General features: G+C 43.0%; 1 pseudogene; it reads right to left on the bottom strand.

Moving 5' to 3' along the window:
* Window positions 1-12994: 12994 nt before the first annotated feature.
* LOC121557048 overlaps window positions 12995-17505 on the bottom strand; it is a 47098-nt pseudogene continuing 42587 nt past the window's right edge.

Raw genomic sequence — 17505 nt, 5'->3', positions numbered from 1 at the left:
GTTGTGCTGTTTTATATAGTTGTTTCATTTGTTCAGAAGTGATTGGTCACTACTACACCTGTGACGCAGGCGTCCAGAAGGACTGTGAACTGCAAACTGGATCAAGGATATCTTCTTCCATGGGTTCCTGGCCGAAAACCAGCGGTTACACTTTTCTCATTTAAAAGACACATCACTTCCGCTTTCTCACTCTTTAATCATAATACCACATCAGTGCAATACAAAAAGTACAGATCTGGATTTGTTGATTTAATATTTCTGATAATAAACGTATATCCAGAAAATCCCAAGTGATTCCATACAGTATCTAGGTTTGCAACCAACTCTGGCATCAGATTTTCATGTGAATATTCTAAAATCCCCACTTATTTTCTTCTCACATTTTCCCCACCAGTGATGTTTCCACCAAATGGACTTGTTGCGGTTTTTAAAAGAATCAGTGCATGATGACAAAATTAACTTTTTTCGCTTAAGTTTTCATAAAAAATAAAAAATCTAAAGTTCAATGTGTTTCCATCACATTTTTAACTATCGATAGTTTTCACAAAAAACTGTTGGTTTAAAATACCAAATGTGCCTACTCTGGTCTTGACACGTAAGCTCTAGCCAACACTGCAAGATACAGTGCGGGTAATCGCAGTTGTAAATGAGAACTTGTTCTCAACTGGCTTACCTGGTTAAATAAAGGTGAAATTAAAACAATTTAAAAAATAATGAGAATTGTTATGGATAAGAGCGAGAATATTTCTATTTGTCAAAACGGCAGTCGCTATCTATCATCATGTCACCAGAATAAACCCTCAATATTTATCCTGTTTCATTAAGCTGTCTTTATTATTGTTTTATCGGTATGACTTTACATAAACTGTGGATGGAAACATGGTTACCAGAAACTAATGTAGTTTGATGGTTCTTTCAATGGTGGATGGATGACTCTCTTTTGGATACAAACGGGATGGAGACTGATTACTCTTTTGTAGATTTAATCTTCAACTGAACACTGTTACAAGCATGCATGAACTGCCATTCTTCCTGTTCTCTTCCAACAATTAGCAAACATCGACCAATCAGAATAGCACAAAGTATGTACAGAGGTGATAAACCATTACCATTCCATTCCAAACAACTGATTCACCACATTTTAGAACTAACAACAGTGGCTTTGAAAATAACTACAATAATCTTACTATTTCTTCCCGCCTCCCCTAAGAAACGTCCCGTTTCTACACTCAATAAGAAAGAAATACTGCACTGGAGGTCCAAAGATCTGTGTAGTCTTTCCTTCAGTACTAGACTACCCTGTCCACTTAGAGACCTTTCGTTGGCTGACCTGGGCGCTCAGGAGGAACTTCTCTTGCTCCAGTACTGCTGGTTGGGGTGTAGACATCTGGTCTACTGAGGGGTCAGGTCGGTCAATGTCTAATGGCCTGGGCCGGGCAGAGGGATCCTGACAAGGGGAGACAGAGGGATCCAGGGACGGCTCAGGTAAGTAGCGCTCCCATGTCTCACAGGGTCTTGAGGACCTGAAGGGTAAGGCACCTGGGCTGTCAGGGTCGTGAGGTCAAGGAGGTGCAGGTAAGTGTTCCACAGGCTCATTCTGTTCCATGTCGGGGTTACAGTTGAGGTGTACGGTCTTAAACAGTTTTAGTGGATCACTTGGGTCTTGTTAGATTGGTCCAGCAGGTACCTGATCCTGTAGGTTACACCAGGGTCCTCTTCTGTAGGTCCAAGGCACTCCATTACCTCAAAGGGTCCTTTCCAGTGTTGTGAAAGCTTCTGATGTGATGTTTAGGTCTTTAAGGCACACAATGTCTCCTGGGTTGTAGGGAATGTGCATGACATTCTTGTCGTAGTTGCGTTTTTGTTGAAAGTGAGCATGTTCTTTGTTCTGTGTGGCAGATCCAAGGGCAAGTGACTGGACCTTGTCGGTGAGTTGAGCTGCATAATCTGCTGGGCGATCCCGCTGTAGAGACGGGGACCGCCATGCGGTCCAGCGGGGAACAGTAGTTTGGATGGCATCTTTCGGCTTCTTAACCATGTGTCAGACAGAAGACGCTGGGAAACCCATTGTAGAGTGAGTGCTGGTGTTGTAGGCCAGGGCAAGTTGGTTTAAGCACTTGTCACCAGGCTGTTGAGGCAGTGTCTTGGGCCAGCTGATCGATGAGTGTCCGATTTGAAATTGTTCCACCATCCCATCACATTGTGGATGATAGGGGCTGGTTCTTGGTCTTCTTAACTCCCAGCAACTGGCAAAGGTCTCGGACGATGTCGGACTCAAACTGATGTCCTTGGTCAGTGTTCAAGGTCTCTGGTATGCCATGTTTGCTGACAAAGTTCTTGAAGAGACACTTGTCCACAATTGTAGAGTGCTGGTCTTTCATGGCGTAGAGGTTGATGTACTTTGAAAAGTAATCCTGCACCACGCCAAAGCACATAAAGTGCCTTCCAGAAAAGAAAGTATTCGTACCCCTTGGCTTATTCCACGTTGTTGCGTTACAGCTTGGAATTCAAAATGGATTAAATATAATTATTTTCTCACCCATCTACACACAATACCAATGACAAAGTGAAAACATGTTTTCAATTTTTTGCAATTTTATTGAAAATGAAATACAGAATACATTAAGTCAAAACGTAACTCTGCCACTTAGAAACATTCAGAAGACTGTATATTCTTCAAACAACTTATTTTATTATAAGAATTGCAATTCTGGAGCGGTCAACAATCACACAACAGGTTGCATAGTTAAGAGCCCAATGAAAAAGAGTTGGGTCTCAGCTTTTATTAGAAAGAGTACAACCTCCTTTGGGTTGTGACAACCAGACAGAACTATAGCCAAGGAGGGAAGCACTGGTTGGTTGACCCTAATGTACAGTCAAAGGACTATGGAACTGAGAAACTGTGGTTGTCCCGTGGTGAGGTCTTGTCTCGACCTGTTTCCTAAAAAAGGAACCGAACTCATTTGTCTTCTTTCTGTCTCTCACAGCTTAGTTCAGTCTGCTGAATAACAGGATAAGTGGAATAACAGCATTTGGCTGTAAGTCCAGAACCATAAGGAGTCCGTCACGTAGACAAAAATGGGAAGTGTTCTACCAGAGGGAACAAGTCTCATTAGTACATTGTGACTTTAAGTTAAATGAATAGATACACTAGATAAACATTATAAAAGCAATTTTTGCCACCATATTGCTTAATGGGAGAACCGGTTTAAAGTTTCTGTTACGGGCTGAATGAGCGACTACACCAGTTGAGTAATGCCGACAGCATTTCTTTCCGAAGCCGAGAAGATTGTCTGGCTGCGTGATATTATGTTTTATGGTGTAATGATGTCATGTCATAGTATCGTAGGGAACAGGTTAGAGTTACTAGATGAGTGGTTAGGGAGACAAGAAAGTCTACATTCCCATTATGTCAAGGAGATTACTGATGTTTAGGGTAATAACAACAGAGAAAGGGAGTGCTATGATGGCTGCCAGATGTATGTGAAAAGGGAGTATAACCAAGAGTATAAAGGCGGTTAAAGATTTGTATGTGTGGGCAGTTCAACTGACGAAGGGCAAAGCCATGTGCGTTTGTTAGATGAACCCACTGAGCTCGTGATCAACTCTTGGTATAAAATCTCCACAGAATAAGTTCTAATAAATTCTTTTGCATCTTGAACTTCTCAATACCAGAAACTCATCATAACACTGCGGGTACTGTGCGGGGGATTTATATTACTATCTGTACTTACTGGTGGCACAGATGCTATTTCATTCTTTCCTACACTTAAATTGCCCTTGCCTAACGATTGCATCTAAGCTGGGCTTGCTAACAGGGCTATCCTCACCATAAGGCGACATAGTTCTCCTGTATATTATGAGTACAGCGACTGCTATTAGTTGCGACCAGTTTACATGTTACTACTTACCGCTGGTGGAGGTCCTGTAGAACCATGTCCAGATAAAGCGTCCGGGGGTGAAAAAGTTGAGCGGGGACTCGTAGCAGAGGGGGACGAGTAGCAACAAGCAGCACCAAGACAAGTCATCTATATTCACAGGGAGTGCAGCGATATCCGTAGAGGCATGGTGTTGCTGCAGGAAATCCCAGCCCAGTATCACTGGATGTGGTGGGCCCCTCTGACAACTTGAAACTCATGCTTGAGACATTCTTTCCCTAGAAATGCCTATTGACAAAGTCCAGGAACGTCCAAAACATTGTCCATTGGACAGAGCGAAGCGAACGCAAAGGATGTCTTCTTTGGGGGCGCTTTTCCAGCGCTGGATGTGAAGTTCTGAAATCCTCAGATGGCAAGAATGTTAGCTGAAACGCGCTCTCAAGGAAGCCATCTTATCACTTTCGATTTTGAATTGTGGGGGGTGTCAACAGGAGCTCTAGTGCACTGGCTGAAGTTTGCTCCTTACTGACAACTAGTGATCGTTTCCCTGCTGTGTAGAACCAGACACATTAGGGCTGCCTATGTCTAAGTCAGGGGACTGGAAGTATACACTGCACCTGTAGTGAGGGCTTACCTATCCTTCTCTCTCCTTGCGAGGTGGACTCAGGCTGTTGTGTCATCTGTCCCTTGCATCAGACTGGTGCCTGTAGTCTGGGTAGTGAACTCTTGGTGGGTAGTCTAGAGAGTAGTAGCTGACAGCTTCCACCATCAGAGTCCCAATCACGCTGGCCTTGGCAGTACTCTGGGAGAGGCAGAAGGTACTGACGGTGACACTCTGGGCCATGGCCACGTCGTAGGCTCATGATGGATGTTGAGTTTGATGGTCTGGTGAGAGCCAAGTGCTCTACTGGCAGCATCATTGGATGGGGTGCAGGTCCTGTCGGCCCAGAAGGCTAAACGCTGTGTGAGGTTCTGATTTTCCTCCTGTAGCTAGGCGTACCTCATTCTTCAGGCCATTCACAGTGAGAGTCACAGCTGTTTCACACATGAATGAGCTTCTCATCCGTGTCATTGAAGCGAACCATTGCAACCTGTCTGGGGTCTGTGCCACTGGCAGGTATGTAGCATGTAGTTGGAGAGCTGCACAGGCTCTTTCAAAGCAACTTGCGACTTAGCAGTGCATCACCGATGTTCCGCTCCATTTTCATGAATTCGCCTGCAAAGGCAGGGTCCAATCCAGCGCAGTTGGTGAAACTTCTCCCCCTCCTGTGCCTTATGGTCATAGTCTGGGAAGGCCTCTCGAATCTCCGCAGTGATGTCATCACTGTAGCCACATTCAAGCTCTCACCAGGCTTCCCAGGGCGAGCATTCGCATTTAATGCAAGGAAAGAATGGAAGACAGTGCTTGGGGCCAAAGACTTCCTTGAGTTTGGTCTTGACAACAAGAGTAGGTCTTCTGGAAACTCATTGTGAAAGGCTATCCCAGAAGCAACACTGAATCAGCTAGGTGTGTGGGCAATACTGGAGGCTAGCACATGTCCAACTCCATATCTGGCAGATTGTACATAGCCTGCACAGCCACTTCAAAGCGTACTTGAGACCAGCAGGCAAACGACATTACATTTTGAATGAGCAGGACAGGAAAATTGTGGAAATTCACGCACGTATCAAGAAGAATATGTGGTCATCCCTACTGCCTATGGTCTCGCATGGACCAATGCACCTTTTGAATCAATGTCTGAGTGTTGGTGTGCCCCTAGCCATCTTAGTTACTTTTTAAAAACAAGAAAATGGTGCCATCTGCTTTACTTAGTATATTTTAGCAATTCCATTTACTTTTGATACTTAATATGTTTAAAACCAAATACTTTTAGACTTTTTACTGGGTGACTTTCACTTTTACTTCTGAGTAACTTTCTATTAAGGCATCTATACTTTTACTTAAGTATGACAATTGGGTACTTTTACCCACCACTGATTGTCCAAATGTCCAGCTTGGATTAGAATTGTCCAAAAGTCCAGCTTGTTTAGCATTAGCCAGAGGTTCAGGGCCATTGTTTTCAGAGATTCTGTTTCAGACACGTTGTTCCAAGAAAGTAGCAACAGGTTGGCAAAAGGCTTAAACATTTTTGCAAAAGTGACAAAAGCTGCAGTAATCCTCTAAATATCTCAGAAAAAGATAGTAGCTAGCTCTTACCAGCTGTCCATTAGTCCTTTTATCCTAGTGCTTTAGCTGGTGACGAGGTATCCACAATGTCCATGGAAAAATAACCAGCAAAACACAAAACTGTCAAGACAATAGCACCGCTACTGACACTAATATGTAGTTTCAGGGTTCTTCCAATGGTGGATGGATGAGTCTGTGGATACAAACTGGATGGGAGACGATTACTCTTTTGTAGATTTAATCATCAACTGAACATGGTTACAGCGCACACATCAACTGCTGCACTTCCCTGTTTACTTCCAACAATTAACAAACATCTGACCAATCAGAATAGAGCAAAGTAGTTGCTAGGTAGATAATCAATTAACATTCCACAAAAAATGGCTTATTCGGCCGTATGCTTTCAATAAAACAAAGCCATTTGTCCACAATTCACAGATTTCTGATTGACTCATTCACTGACAACGAAGCAAAGTGAGCAGTGTACAATGATACATAATGCATCATGTGACCTGTTTTGCAGCTGTCTGTGTTCGGCACTACAGGGAGAGAGAGGGGGAGATTGCAAACTCCTACAAACTAGTTTCAATGTATCGAATCACTTGGGAATTTCTGGATTTTAGGTCAACTTCCTTTCATGATTAACATTCCCAAACTATATCCAGGATAATTTGCAAAATGTCAATACAGTGTCTGAATGAAATGGTTTATTGTACCTTCTCCATGCAGGAATCCCTCAGTCTTCAGTTCAGTGACAGAGCTGGTCAAGTTTAACACCATGGTGATCTTCACAGTGTCTGTCCAACATGCTGCAGTCAACAATGGGCAGGTAATGAAACCTATTGTGTGATTTTAGTTTGATGTGTTTCTGATCTATTATATTGGAAAAGCAAAGTGGTTTGATCTATTTTGCCATTGTCATTCCAGTTTGATTTTGGCGGCTGGATGCCCAACTTCCCCATCTCCCTGCAACAGCCTCCTCCCACCACTAAGGGGCAGTGTACTGAGAGCACCATGCTGAAGACCTTCCTTGACATCAACACCACCGTCAATGGCATGGCAGTGGTGTACCTTCTGAGCACGCAGTCCACTGACTATGTGAGTATATGAGAGAAACTGTATTAAAAACAGTATATTCTATGATGTTAAAACATTTAATGACAATCCCAATCAAATCGTTTCCTTAGTATTCATAATTAAAATATCATCAGTGGTTCATGAAACAACAGTTTCTATGTTATTTCAAATTTCATTAACTCTCTCTTGCCTCCTTAGGTCGCTCTTGGAAATGGCTATCAGGATCACTTCAGCGAAAAAGACTCCTCTGGAACTGATTCATGAAACTCAAGATATGCTGAAGAGATACAACTTTGAAATCCAAGGCAGGAATGTCTCTTTGCCCCTGTCATACACCTACCTGAATCCCAACAATGTGGAGAACAGTGTGGCCCTGTAAATTGAGTCAGGGGTTCGTATTTATTAGGCACCAAATGGAAGAAAACACACAGATACAGGGAGAGACTATCTGGACTTGTCCAATAAGAACCACTTGTTTTCATTTTCTGTTGAAGCATGTTTTACAACCTTTTGCTATCGGTGTGCCCTAATAAATGCAACCTAGGTAGTTGACTTTGTGGTTCAATTGTTAGATACATGTTGCACTTGAACTAGAAGTGAAACAGTTTAGAAATAATATTTTACTTAACCCTTCTGTTATGTTAGGAAAATACTATATACGATTGATGTTCTGGGTCATTTTTCCGTTGTTGTTATTATTATTATTATTATTTATAAAAAAATAAAAAATGTGTTAACCTTTTTTATTTAGGCTGTGGCTAAGGATCTGACTTTTCCCGGACCATTTCTTCTAAAAACAATGTAGTTCTCCTTCCCTTCACATTTCTCACTGTCAATCGAGAATGATAATTCTTCAAGTTTTACCGGTGAAACATCCATGCAGTATCTGCATACCAACCATTTAATCTCAATCAGTTCGATCTTCTTGAGTTATACGGTGTTGTTTCGAACTAGCCTACATTGAGTGAATGTTAGAGCAGATGGTGTTAACAAACTGTAGCATAGCCTACCTGTATATTTTGCCTAGTGGCCCTGTTAAGTTTTGGCCACATGAGAGAAAAATGCGGTGGTGTTTTTGTCTTACGGTAATGTAATATTATGCTATTATAGTCGGTTCATTATGTGATCTTGCAGACATTGATTCAGCTTTGATCCATCTTTATTAAACAGCACTATTCACCAGAGTTGCCTGTTCTCTAAGATTGTGGTCCTCTGTAGCTCAGCTGGTAGAGCACGCGCCTTGACCCAAGGTAGTGGGTTCGATCCCGGGACCACCCATACACAAAATGTATGCACGCATGACTGTAAGTGGATAAAACGTCTCAAATATTTTTTTGTAGAGCAAGGAGAGAATAAACACATGAGCAGAACGTGATCTGCACATGAGCAGAAGTTTCGGGATCTTTAGTCCAGAGAAAAAAATGGTCAGGGAAAAGTCAGATCCTCAGCAACTCCATTTTATTTAACCTTTACTCCACTTAAGATCAGTGTTGCTCAGCCTCTGTGCAGGAAGCAGCTTGTTTCTAGGACACAGCCATTCAAGAGTTATAAAGGTCAAGGTCAAAGTGAGGGTCAAATTTACCCAGAACATCGTACATGTCAAATTTTTTTGTACTGGGTTGTATTTTTACAAGTTCATTACCCCTACCTAGACGAGTAGATGAAGGGTCAAAGTGCAAAAATATATTTGTGATTTCAAACAAAATATTCAGGTCAACTTAAGTTTTAACTTCTGACTTCTGTATCATCATCAGATACTTTGGTTTGGTGTGTCTAGTGTGGCACAATCAGTAGAGTGAACCTTGAAATAGCCATCACCTCCTAAATACCACCCCAAAGAACTCCAATCCCCCATAAGGCATTGCTAACTAGGGTCATGGCTCTCCAATTAGGATCAGAGACGGAAGAGGATGCGAGACACACCACTTGCTGTTTTTTTCTGGTTCAATGAACTAAGTAGACCAGACTCAGCTGTTATTGCATTGGTGTCTATGGGAGACACACCCAGTTAAGTAGACCGGAACTGACTATAGAAAAAAGGGAAACAGCCTGAGTGAACTATCTTCATTTACAGTGCATTCAGGAAAGTATTCAGACACCTTGACTTTTTCCACATTTTATTACGTTACAGCCTTATTCTACAATTAATTTAATTGTTTTTCCCCCCCCCTCCTCAATCTACACCTAATACCCCATAATGACAAAGCAAAAACTGGTTTTAGACATTTTTGCAAATGTATTAAAAATAAAAAACTGAAATATCACATAAGTATTCAGACCCTTTACTCAGTACTTTGTTGTAGCACATTTGGCAGCGATTACAGCCTCGAGTCTTCTTGGGTATGACGCTACAAGCTTGGCACACCTGTATTTGGGAGTTTCTCCCATTTTTTCTCTGCAGATCCTTTCAAGCTCTGTCAGGTTGGATGGGGAGCGTCATGGCACAGCTATTTTCAGGTCTCTCAAGCAGATGTTCGATCGGAGTTCATGTCCGGGCTCTGGCCGGTCCACTCAAAGACATTTAGAGACTTGTTCCAAAGCCACTCCTGCGTTGTCTTGGCTGTGTGCTTAGGGTCATTGTCCTGTTGGAAGGTGAACTTTCGCCCCCAGTCTGAGGTCCTGAGCGCTCTGGAGCAGGTTTTCATCAAGGATCTCTCTTTACTTTGCTCCATTCATCTTTCCCTCGATCCTGACTAGTCTCCCAGTCCCTGCCGCTGAAAAAACTTCCCCACAGCATGATGCTGCCACCACAATGCTTCACCGTAGAAATGGTGCCAGGTTTCCCTCCAGACCTGACACTTGGCATTCAGGCCAAAGAGTTCAATCTTTGTTTCATCAGATCAGAGAATCTTGTTTCTCATGGTCTGAGTCCTTTAGGTGCCTTTTGGCAAACTCCAAGCTGGCTGTCTTGTGCCTTTTACTGAAGAGTGGCCTCCGTCCAGGCTGCTCTACCGTAAAGGCCTGATTGGTGTAGTGCTGCAGTGATGGTTGTCCTTCTGGAAGGTTCTCCCTTCTCCACAGAGGAACTCTGGAGTTCTGTCAGAGTGACCATCAGATTCTTGGTCACCCTCTGACCAAGGCCCTTCTCCCCTGATTGCTCAGTTTGGCCGGGCGGCCAGCTCTAGGAAGAGTATTGGTGGTTCCAAACTTTTTCCATTTAAGAATGACGGAGGCCACTGTGTTCTTGGGATAGGGGGTGCACCCTATGCTGTTTCCTGAAGTCCACGATCATCTCCCTTTGTTTTGTTGACGTTGAGTGAGAGGTTATTTTCCTGGCACCAGACTCCCAGAACCCTCACATCCCTCCCTGTAGGCGGTCTCCGTCATTGTTGATAATCAAGCCTACTACTGTTGTGTCATCTGCAAACTTGATGATTGAGTTGGAGGCGTGCTTGGCCACGCAGTCATGGGTGAACAGGGAGTACAGGAGGGGCATTGATGATGCATTGAGTAGAATGCTCAGTCGGGCAACAACCCAAAACGAGCATTCAAAACAATATTGTGACGAAACATGCAACCCATGAATAGATCTCTATATATGAGTGACTGTGTCCAACACACCTACTGACCCCCCAAAATTATTTTTTTCTCAATTACATGTATTGCCAAAATAATGGTTTATGGAAATACAGGCAGGCACCACATCACTACAAGACAAAACAGCTCGCTCAATCAAGCGTGATAGTATTGTAAGTTTAAAAGCAAAGCTTGCTTTCATGTAATAAGAAAAAGCTTGAAAAAGGTAATGGAATGGGATTAGTGTGGTGTGTGAAGAATCCAGTACTTTAACTTGTATGAGGTACAAATTACATTATTGTGGAAGGACCTCCTCAAAGAGTATGAATTTGGCTGTTTGAGAAGGGTTTGAATCCTTAGCAACCTGCATACACATTGTTTGAAGTACAATAGACCAACACAGCACAAGAAGCTGCTGAGGGGAGGGCAGCTCATAATAATAGCCGGAACGGGAGTCAATGGAACGGCATCAAACACCTGGAAACCATGTGTTTGATGTATTTGTACCATTCCACTAATTCCACTCCAGGCATTACCACAAGCCCGTCCTCCCCAATTAAGGTGCCACTAACCTCCTGTGCAACATAGCTACTGTAGTAGGTCAAAGCTATGTACTGGAAAACCTTAGTAGAACATGGGTGGAGTCGGCATTGTGGTGCTCATGTGAATTTCTTATTTACACAGAAAAGGCAAAGACAACATGACAAAGACACGCTTAGTCAAACATGTATCAGTCAATGTCCTTTTATTTACATAATTGGCTGAGTATATTATGAGAATTTGGTGAACTGATCCATGCATACAGTACAGTTTGAATTTCCAACAGATCAGAACCTTCATTATGGCAGATGACACAATAATGCAACTGTGTACAGCAGAAACGTTAAAAAACTACTGAGGAAGCGATCTAGTAATTCAACATAAAACATCAACAGAAAATATGGTAATTGATGTACTGTAAACAGCCTTGTATTCCCACAAGGTTTAAATGTTTATCCATATATTGATCTTGAATTATAGAAACAACCAAAAAATCATACATTTTCCAACTCCAATTAATACTTAAGTCTGAATTCTACATAAACGTATAAACCACACAGCTTAATATGAGCATAAAAGTGTTCTAGAATATGTACACACGATTACATTTACAATAATACACTTGGTGAGAGCCAAAAATCGTTGATACCGTCATCGTCAGTACAACCAACTTGCACTTAATAGAACAAAGCACATAGAAAGAAATCACGGTCAATCTTAAAATTCAGAATTCACACGCCACTACTTGCGAGACCCATTTCAGAAAGTCTTTCAAATACTGCATTAAAATATACAAAAAATCTTGCCGTGGGAGAAAATAATTATAATAATGGATTATCATGTGAACTTGCATACAGTTGTAGCTATAGTAACATAAGAGTGCTTTAGCACTGGTTCTACAGAATTAGATTTGTCTAAATAAACTGGGGTTTGTATTTTCCTTCTCCCGTTATCATCCCAGGTTGGTGTCTTCTCTTGTTGTCTCTGGGTCGCGTTCATTAGGGCACAGAACGGGAAACCTTTTAAAAACGCTCTGCAACGGAAAACTAAAATAATTGTTTCTTATTGGACAAGCCCTCGTCCCTCCCTATTTCAGTCAGTTTTTCCCCTGTTTGGTACCTAATGAACACGACACAGGTTAAAAACAGTCATACAATCTAATTGAACATCCCCGGGAGGACTCTTTAATGGATAGCAAACAATCAGATATGGCTTATGATTAAAATCTGAAAGCAAGGTGATGAAACTCCTCAAACAAGAGATGATGGCAAGACAGAATTCTCTCCTTCGTCCAGGAAAAAGACATCGATGGAGGCCTTTGGACGGTGTGGTTGGCTGGGTGACTGTCCTCACAGGGACGTTTCCATGGTTACCGGGGGCATGCACAGGTTAATAGTGAGGAACCGGGTGATGGAGAGTTGGAGAGAGGGTAGGGGTGGTGGGGGATCTCATGGGGGGACCCTCTTTCTCCCATGTGGTTTGGTGCAGTCTTCTTATTGGTGGACAGTTTTGGTGCAGTCTTGTTATTGGTGGACGGGCTTGGTTCAGTCTTCTTGGTGGATAGGTTTGGTTCAGTCTTCTTATTGGTGGACAGGTTTGGTTCAGTCTTCTTATTGGTGAACAGGTTTGGTACAGTCTTGTTATTGGTGGACAGGTTTGGTGCAGTCCTCTTGTTGGTGGACAGGCAGACAGAAATGCCCCTTCTCCCCAGAGGTGCTCTTGGACCCTCTATGGGGGTCCAATCAGAGTCTGCTCCTCCCTGGGCTCTATCTCCTCTCCCTTTCCTTCCTTCTTTCTCTGTCTCTCTCTCGCTGTGTGTATTAATGGCTCTTCAGATTGTGCTCATCGGTGCAGGAGCCTTTTCTCAAGGTGATGTCATCCACAGCCATCTCTCCGCTCCGGCCGCGCCCGCGCTCCCCCTTCAGGATCACCTGGGAACAACAACGCAGTACAAGAAATACGGTTATTTAGCTTATATAGCACTTTTCATTACAAAATGTAATCTCAAAGCACTTGAGAAGCAAAAACAAAACAAAAACTGGTACAACTAATTATCAAAATGGAATGTGACTAGTCAGCTCTCAGACCAAGGTAGTATGGAAAAGCAGTCTGCTATGGCTTGAGGGGAGGGGGACATCGATGGTTAGCCAGGGAGAAAGGCAGTCTGCTGTGGCTTGAGGGGAGGGGGCATCGATGGTTAGCCAGGGAGAAAGGCAGTCTGCTATGGCTTGAGGGGAGGGGGGCATCGACGGTTAGCCAGGGAGAAAGGCAGTCTGCTATGGCTTGAGAGGAGGGGGGGGCATCGATGGTTAGCCAGGGAGAAAGGCAGTCTGCTATGGCTTGAGGGGGGGGGCATCGATGGTTAGCCAGGGAGAAAGGCAGTCTGCTATGGCTTGAGAGGAGGGGGGACATGATGGTTAGCCAGGGAGAAAGGCAGTCTGCTTGGCTTGAGAGGAGGGGGGCATCGATGGTTAGCCAGGGAGAAAGGCAGTCTGCTATGGCTTGAGAGGAGGCGGGCATCGATGGTTAGCCAGGGAGAAAGGCAGTTTCTGGTATGGCTTGAGGGGAGGGGGCATCAATGGTTAGCCAGGGAGAAAGGTAGTCTGGTATGGCTTGAGAGGAGGCGGGCATCGATGGTTAGCCAGGGAGAAAGCCAGGAGCTCTTCACCAGGGTACTTTCCGACAGGGTACTCTCCGACAATCATAGTTCCTCCATAGCGTAGTAGTAGAACATCAATTGAGGACAACCATGATTCAAACATACACTCCAATAACCAATGTACCAGTTGTTGCTACAGGTCAGTCACAGATGGAAAAGACAAGTCAAGTGTGATGTTGGTGTCAGACATACTACTGTATACTGCTTTATACTTTATACATTGAGTATAAAAAACATTAGGAACAGCTGCTCTTTCCATGAAAGCCATGATCCCTTATTGATGTTACTTGTTAAATCCACTTCAATCAGTGTAGATGAAGGGGAGGATAAGGCACTGCATCGCAGTGCTAGCTGTGCCAGATCCTTTTGCATGGTTAGCTCTTTACTTGTTTGCATTGTATGAAAATAATTAGCACTAACTGTAATAAGCGTCTGAGAAGAATTTTAAAGCCTTGAGACAATTGAGACATGAATTGTGTATGTATGACATTGAGGGTGAATGGGCAAGACGAAAGATTTGAGTGCCTTTGTACGGGGTATGGTAGTAGGTGCCAGGCGCACCGGTTTGAGTGTGTCAAGAACTGCAATGCTGCTGGGTTTTTTAATCTCAACAGTTTCCCGTGTGTATCAAGAATGGTCCACCACCCAAAGGACATCCAGCCAACTTGGCACAACTGTGGGAAGCATTGGAGTCAACATGGGCCAGCATCCCTGTGGAACGCTTTCAACGAATTGAGGCTGTTCTGTGGGAAAAAGGGGTGCAACTCAATATTTGGAAGGTGTTCTCTATATATGCTACTGTATACTGCTTTACACTCTCTATATACCACTTTATCCTGCTTTAAACTCTATATACTCTACTGTATACTGCTTTACACTCTCCCTATATACCACTGTAAACTGCTTTACACTCTCTATATACTACTATATACTGCTTTACACTCTCTCTAATCTACTGTATACTGCTTTATACTCTCTATATCTACTGTATACTGCTTTATACTCTCTCTTATACTACTGTATACTGCTTTATACTCTTATATACTACTGTATACTGGTTTACACTCTCTATATACCACTTTATACTGCTTTATACTCCTATATACTACTGTATACTGTTTTACACACTCTTTATACTACTGTATACTGCTTTACACTCTCTATATACTACTGTATACTGCTTTATACTCTCTATATACTACTGTATACTGCTTTACACTCTCATATACTACTGTATACTGCTTTACACTCTCTATATACTACTGTATACTGCTTTACACTCTCTATATACTACTGTATACTGCTTTACACTCTCTATATACTACTGTATACTGCTTTACACTCTCTCTATACTACTGTATACTGCTTTACACTCTCTCTATACTACTGTATACTGCTTTATACTCTCTATATACTACTGTATACTGCTTTACACTCTCTCTATACTACTGTATACTGCTTTACACTCTCTCTATACTACTGTATACTGCTTTATACTCTCTATATACTACTGTATACTGCTTTACACCTCTCTATATACCACTGTATACTGCTTTACACTCTCTATATACTACCGTATACTGCTTTATACTCTCTATACACTACTGTATACTGCTTTATACTCTCATATACTACTGTATACGCTTTACACTCTCTATATACTACTGTATACTGCTTTACACGCTTTATATACTACTGTATACTGCTTTACACTCTCTATATACTACTGTATACTGCTTTACACGCTTTATATACTACTGTATACTGCTTTACACTCTCTATATACTACTGTATACTGCTTTATACTCTCTCTATTATTTTAATCTTTTTTACTTTACCCCCTTTTCGTGATATCCAATTGGTAGTTACGATCTAGTCTCATTGTTGCAACTCCCCTACCGACTCAGGAGAGGCGAAGGTCGATAGCCATGCGTCCTCTGAAACATGACCCTGCCAAGCCGCACTGCTTTTTGACACACCGCTCGCTTAACCTGGAAGCCAGCTGCACCAATGTGTCGGAGGAAACACCGTCCAACTGATGACCAAAGGCAGCTTGCAGGCGCCCGGCCCGCCACAAGGAAATCCCGGCCAGCCAAACCCTCCCCTAACCCGGACGATGCTGGGCCAATTGTGCACCGCACCATGGGTCTCCCGGGCACGGCCGGCTGTGACACAGCCTGGGATCGAACCCAAGGCTGTAGTGGCGCCTCAGCACTGCCTTGGGACCGCTACGCCACTCAGGAGGCCCATACTGCTTTTCTCTCTATATCTACTCTCTCTCTCTCTCTCTCTCTCTCTCTCTCTCTCTCTCTCTCTCTCTCTCTCTCTCTCTCTCTCTCTCTCTCTCTCTCTCTCTCTCTCTCTCTCTCTCTCTCTCTCTCTCTCTCTCTCCTCTCTCTCTCTCTCTCTCTCTCTCTCTCTCTCTCTCTCTCTCTCTCTCTCTCTCTCTCTCTCTCTCTCTCTCTCTCTCTCTCTCTCTCTCTCTCTCTCTCTCTCTCTCTCTCTCTCTCCTCTCTCTCTCTCTCTCTCTCTCTCTCTCTCTCTCTCTCTCTCTCTCTCTCTCTCTCTCTCTCTCTCTCTCTCTCTCTCTCTCTCTCTCTTATATATACACTACTGTATACTCCACTCTCCAGTCCCTCTGACGTGTGATCTGGGTATTCTCCAGCCCCTGCCTCCCTCCTTCCCCACACGGCCGGGCTGTACTGCTTCCCCTTTCTTCACAAACACCTGGAGCATACCCACGTGGTGCCCTGCCAGCTTGTGCGGAACGACAGGCACAGGTTACCGTCGTTCCAGGGAGGGGTCAACGGGAGGACCAGGCGCGCCCCTCGCCCACTCCTCTTGTTGCCCACCTCTGGGATGGTGAGGTATTTTCCACCTGTGGAGAGGAAGAGGAAGAGGAAGTGACATCACAATCAGGGTAGTGTTCAATAGGAGAAAACGGGGGAAAACGTTTAGAACTAAGGAGATGCTACATGAAATTGTCCAATAAGATCACTGGTTTTGGTTTTCAGTTGCATGTGTCACAATCAGATGGCTTCATCCTTTTCTTATTGGCAGCTCCGTTTTACAGAATATTGTCCTCATTGAAATTAATTTGGCAAACCCCCCAAAATGTCCTCCTGGGACTCTAAAGTTATACTACTAAATAAAGTCAGACTAGGCTGAATTAAATTTACTCTTGACATATGATTGAGTGAAACCATTGCAAAAAACCAACTGTCCTCCTGTAATCAAGTGTTTTGTTTTGAAGTGGGATGTCAATGACTACATTTTGAATACTGTTGAATAATGCAGTCGCTTCAAAAGGCATTTGTTTCTTTAATGAATAATAACCACAGCTAGTTCTACCAAGTATCAGACCTTCCAGTGTAAAACCAGCAACACACTTTTAGAGCCAATGTTTTAAAATGAATAGAACATCTCTGTGCTTATCATTTAAATGTTAGTATCTGAATGCAAAAGTGAGGTTAAAGGGTTAGTTAACTTTTTTGAAGTTGACATGCATCTCATTTTCACCTTCCCTAAGGAAATGTTGTTTCCTCTGAACAGTTTAGAAAATGTTTACCTAGTTATTTAGCGATGTCCAGAATAATCTGGTTGCATTAATCTGGCTAGCAAAAAGTAAAGTCTAAATAAGTGAACTCTGGTTCTTACCAGATGGGTCT

Source organism: Coregonus clupeaformis, unplaced genomic scaffold (assembly GCF_020615455.1).
Source record: "Coregonus clupeaformis isolate EN_2021a unplaced genomic scaffold, ASM2061545v1 scaf0311, whole genome shotgun sequence".
Lineage (NCBI taxonomy): Eukaryota > Metazoa > Chordata > Actinopteri > Salmoniformes > Salmonidae > Coregonus > Coregonus clupeaformis.
Note: the sequence above shows the minus strand (reverse complement) of the source record. Positions and strands in the feature narration are given on the sequence as shown.